The following is a 6,058-nucleotide window of genomic DNA, read 5'->3' as shown; positions in this document are numbered from 1 at the left end:
GATGACCAAGGTTGGCTCCAGATTTTGAAGGGTCTTTAGCAAAATGCCTACCAGTACACCGTATCAGACCATGCTGATCCTTGTTGCCAGCCTTGATGGTGACTGTAAAGGCCTTCCAGGTTAAAAGTTGGACAGGACATCTTTGAGAGTGCCACCAAGCAACCTGAGGAACCTGCTTGGGCACTATGACCACTAGATGAGGGTGCACAGTAGCCATATACAAGGAGAAAAGCCTTCTCAACATGCAGAATGCTAATTCCCTCTTGTCCTTTAGCTTTTTTCTTACATCTGGCTTTTGAAGAGTAAGGTTTTGGCTTTTTACTTTTTCTGTGTACATTTAAGAGCTTTCTGAACCTTGACATATTATTGTTGTGATGTATTTTAACTGCCATTTTGATTAATGTTAGTCACCTGATCAATCCAATTGGGAAATACAGCTATACTCAGGGGTCATTTCGTAGAAAAAGAGGTACAGGAGCTCATTAGCATAACTTATTAGCAGAACTTATTTGCATATGCCACACCCCCTGACATCACTGGAAGGCAACACCCACTGCTCAGGCTCCACTGGACTGTTTTGGATTGATAGCTATTGGGGGGGGGGGTTGCGCAGATCTGCCCTCACAGAGGAGGGAGAGCTTATACCTGAAGGTGAGCTGGGGGGGGAGCTCTGCAATTTACCTGGCTGCTTGCTCCTTGTGGCCTGACTGAGGGCTGCTGGGAGCAGGGTGGGAGCAGGGCTGCTGGGAGCTGAGGATGGCAATTTAGACCAGGGCTTGTTGCATGTGCCCGCCCCCTGGGCTCCTTACTGCCGGAGCTCCGCTCCTGTGCACTCCCCCAGGAAATGACCCCTGGCTATACTAAATTTCAAAGCATTTTATTCAGACTATATTCTGCTTTAGTGTTGGGAAACTTTTGATCAGGCAACATCATCCATCTTGCTTCCTGAGCCTGTCCTTGTCAGGCACACAAAAAGCCTATTAGACCATCTTATCTAAATAGACATTGGTTGTCCAGCTGTTTAGAAAGCAAGCCACCAATAACCTTTAAAATACAAGGCTTATTTTAGAATGTTACTTATGTAAGGCTGTCAAGTCACAGTTGAATTATGGTGGCCCCAGCTTCCAGTTTTGGCGACTCATGGATCGGATGCATCCCATCGAGCTCTGATGTGGGCGCCCGAGTCACGGCAGACAGGGAGGGGTCTTGGAGGATTCCGAGCCCCCCTGGAGCCTTTGTAGGGGGCTCTCTGCCTGAGGTGCTGAGGGGTGCCTCTTCCAAGGCGAGGACCAAGGAATTGAGGCTCCCCTTACCCCAAAAGGTCCTGCCGCCGCGAAGCCATCATGGCGATTAGAGATGACTGCTGGATGAAGCAGGCAAGCGATCCAGCGTAAACATGTTCTTGCTACATTTTAAACATCACAAACTGTAAGTTAAGTGAATCCCCTTTAAGCTGCTGAGCCATCAAAGAGAACGGAATTAACCTATGGGACAGAATAGTGGGCGGGGAGGAGTTGGGGATTCCCCCCCTCTGAAATTTGGCGGTTCTTAAGCAATAACCTGAAGGGAAAAACGATACTGACTGCGAAAGACTTTAAATAAGATCAAAAGGTGCAAAATAGTCCAAAGTGCATTCAAATCGAAGAACTTTCACTCTGACTTAAACAAACTTTATCTTGTCTAAACAATGTCAGGTAGAGGGAGAAAAATAGTGCTGGAGAAGAAACCCTCTGCAGGAACTACCCAGTCAGCAACTCCTACTTGTATGCCGGAAGCAGCCACTGATTTCCCTAGTATGTTGGCAGCGGCATTGTGCCCTCTGCTGGATCAGATGTCTAACATCAACAATAAACTCGATGGTTTCCAAAAGAAATTGATGGGAATTGACAAAAGAGCAGACAATACTGACAAGGTTATTCAGAAAGTTGATGCAAAAACAGTTGATATTAAACAGAAGCTGGAGGCAGTGGGGAAAGAGCGAATTTCTGACAAAGAGCAACTGTTACAGCTTCAAATGGAAAGATCAATGTATGTCCTACACTTCCAGGGTATCCCAGAACAGAAAGGAGAAAACTTACAAAAATTATTAAGTGAAGCATTAGCACCAGTGACAGAGTTTAAACAAGATTTATTACAAAATGATATGGACTTGGCATATCGAATTTATCCAGATTTTATAAAGACAAATAAGCTAACTGGTGAAATATTTGTTAAATTCTCCAAAAGATCAACCAAAGATGGAGTTCTGAAAGCGACATCTGGGAAAACTCTGAAGGTGGAAGACGAAGAAGTGAGAATCTTAAAGGACATTCCATTTGAGATACGGAAGCGAAGGTGTCAATATAAGGAATTAACTTTCTTTCTACATAACAAATCCATTCCCTTCATATGGATATTTCCAGAAGGACTGGTATTCAACCACAATGATAAGAAGATGAAGATTGACTCTGCACAGAAAGCTAAAGCTTTTTTGGAACAACAACAAAGCTCGACAAAAGACGAAGGAAAGAAAGACAACAACACTCAAGAAGAAACTAAAAGTGATCTCAAATCACAGGACAGTTCAAGCAGCTCTGGTAGCACCTCTGCGGGTTCAGATTTGGAAAAAGAAGTAGCTGTTCCCAAAGTACTCCAAGTTAAACTGAAATACAAAAAAAATAAACGTGAGAAATAAACAAGTAAGGACTAGAAAACACCTAAAGATTAACTGTAATGGCTCAAGCTAATTTTATTAAGAAAAAAAGACATAATACTGCTGTAATCAGGGGTCATTTCATAGAAAAAGAGGTGCAAGAGCTCATTAGCATAACTTATTTGCATATGCCACACCCCCTGACATCACCGGAAGTGTGTCAGAAGGCAACAGGGTCCATTTGACTGTTTTGGATTGCTGGCTATTGGGGGGGGGGGAAAGTGCAGATCTGTCCTCACAGAGGAGGGAGAGCTTGTACCTGAATAAAACTTGGTCTTAAAGGTGCCACTGGACTGTTTTGGACCAAGGGGCTGGGGGAGCTCTGCAACTTACCTGACTGCTTCTTGCTCTGACTGAGGGCTGCTGGGAGAAGGGGGTGGGGCTTGTTGCGTGTGCCCGCCCCCTGGGCTCTTTACTGCCGAAGCTCCTGTGTGCTCCTGCAGGAAATTACCCCTGGCTGTAATGTATGAACGACATTCAAGAATGTTCCTCTTGTATTATGATTCTTGCCTTAACTTTATAGCTTCACTTTTTTTAGTTATAGTGATCCCCCGGATTCCCTGTTCCTGTAATTGCGTAGTATATTAAAAAAAATATATGGTGGCTCCAGCAAAAGGCTTTCAAATAAAGTGAGAATTAGAAGTGGTTTGCCATTGCCTTCCTCTGCAGAGTTTTCCTTGGGGATCTCCCATTCAAGTATCAACCCTGCTTAGCTCCTGAGCTGATAAGATTATTAAAACATTTATATCCTGCCTTTGCCCATGGCTCAAGGCAGAGCCTAGGTGTGGCCAGAAACACAAGGCAAAAGACAAGACACAAAAGGCCCTGGCTTGTAGCCTGTACCCACTGAGTAAGCTGGCCCCCAGATTCAGAACCTACTCAGGATGCACTTCTGTGATGGAGTTAATTATATTTTGATTTTTAAATTGTTTATATACATTTGGTACTTTTGTAAGCTGTTTTGAAGCTGTACCAGAGAGAAAAGCAGGGTTATAAATTACCCCAATAAATGTATTCTTCTCGTTTTAGAATGATACAGTCAATTATTGTCAACTGACTGCTTGCTATTATGTATACCAGTATAAAGGGGGTAAAAATGTCTTCCACATGTTATGTATTAAGGCCAAAGTGCACCAGAGAACTGACCTAGCTTGAACACCCAAACAATAGACCCTCAGGATCCTGAAAGGATTGAATGAAAGTTATCATGTAAATAGCCTATCACGGGGAGTGTGTGTGTGTTGAGTGTGGTGTTTTGCACGCATTTAAGCAGGGCTCCGATCCTGCTAGAGTTGTCTTTGAGTTAACTGAAATTACTTAATAAATTTGAGCTGATCACTGAACACGTCTAGAACCCAGTATATTTCACACTGTGGTATAAATAAGAGCTGAGAAAGTAACTCCTGGTGCTACCATTTCATTTACCACTTCATTAAATCAAGCTACCCAGATACAAGATTTTTCTTGTAAAAACAGTAGAAAAGATCAAGAGTCCAGTAGCTCCTTAAAGATTAACCAAATATGTGGCAGGGTATGAGCTTTCATGAATCACTGCTCACGTCTTCAGATCTATCTTCTTCAGAGCTATTGATCTATCTTTTTAAAACAGTTACAAAGACCATCCCTCTGTCTCTTAAGTCCACATTAGTCTACATTAACAGTTACCGTAATTTCATTTGGTGTTTTACAGTACTTGCATTTAGGCTGCACAAACATTAAATAGCTAAATACAAAATATAACACCTAAAAGTCGAATATTTAAACTTTAGTCCATAGCCATTTTCAAAACTTTCACATCATGATTCAATGTGCAACAGGAAAGAAACAAACATTATTAAAAATAAGTATTTCAGCCTTAAGTGTGTTGTAGAATTTTAGTTGTATAGGAATGAACCAATTTGGGCCTATTTATCTGGAAAAGGATAAACTATATTTTAACATGTTCACAAGCTATCTTGTAACATGATATTCTGATTACATGGCTTCCTTTTTAGAGAAATCCCTAGAGTCACAATGGACAGCAATTGTATAGTAGAGGATATAATTCAGCTCTTCTTTTCAAATGCAAGAAAATAATTCAAAGCATCATTTCAGACCTGAATACCGCCTACATAACTATGTGCCTGTATCTCACATTCTTCACCTTCGAATATTTTAAATCATGGCCTTAGATACTAGCACTTGGGATTCTTCTTGTCAAAGATCACTAGCAAAATAATGAATCAGGAAATGGTCTCATTTGTAGAAGACTTGGGCATGAATATATGTAACATCTTATGATTTTCAGTAAAATAAGACCCAGAAGTACTTAAGAAAGATTTTGGTTGTAACTCTATTCATTTAATTCTTTAATTAAACAAACAATAGTGAATGGGAGTTGAAGAGTGTCTCTGGGTTCATTTAAACAGTGGTAACAATAGTAACATGTAATAACAAACCTGAAAGGCGATGTAGAGTAGATGTATATGTGAAGGAGTGGAGTGCATGGTGGGTTGTGGAGGCAAGGGAACACACGATTCTGTAGCCTGCTCCCTTAACTCTCTATAAATGTTATTTCTGTACCAGGCTTCGTTTATATACAAGTTGTATACAATTACAAGTGGAGACCTGCAAGAAACTTGCGGGATGGTTATCCCATTCTTCACACCTTTGTTTCTTCCCCTCACTACCTCTCTCAACATCTTTCTCCCTTCTGCCTCCCTTTTCTTACTCTCTATCGCTCCTCCATGCATGTTACTTCCTCTCTCTTTCTGCCCCATCATTCTGTTTTTCTGCCTCCCATCCTCATTACTCTTTCTGCCCCCCACCCCATCACTCTCTTTCTGTCCCCATCACTCTACCAGCCTCCTGCCTGCTTCCTCCCCCACCCCACCCCACCCCACGCAGCAGCAGCAGCAGTGGTGGCAGTGCTCCCAGCCACTCACCTGCTTCCTTTCCCCCCACAGCAGCAGTAGCAGCACTCCAGGAATCACAACAGATCTCCCAGCTACAGAGATCAATTCACCTTAGTGCTGCCAGCTCCAGGTGGGAAATTCCTGCAGTAGTGGCAGCTCTCCAGGAATCACAATGGATCTCCCAGCTACAGAGATCAATTCACCTTAGGGCTGGCCAGATCCAGGTTGAGAAATTCCTGGAGATTTGGGGGTGGAGCCTTGCAACAGTGAGGCTTGGGGAGGCCAGCAGCCTCAGCAGGGTATAATGCCATAGACTCAACCCTCCAAAGCAGCCATTTTATCTATGGTAACTGATCTCTGTCACCTGGACAACAGTTGTAATTCTGGGTGATCTCCAGCCCTCACCTGGAGGCTGGCAATGGTAGTTCTCGTGGAGGAAATGGCTGGTTTGGAGGGTGGAGTCTATGGCATT

The sequence above is a fragment of the Gekko japonicus genome, unplaced genomic scaffold (assembly GCF_001447785.1).
Source record: "Gekko japonicus isolate JY-2015 unplaced genomic scaffold, Gekko_japonicus_V1.1 scaffold133, whole genome shotgun sequence".
NCBI lineage: Eukaryota > Metazoa > Chordata > Lepidosauria > Squamata > Gekkonidae > Gekko > Gekko japonicus.
This window is presented reverse-complemented; position numbering follows the sequence as displayed.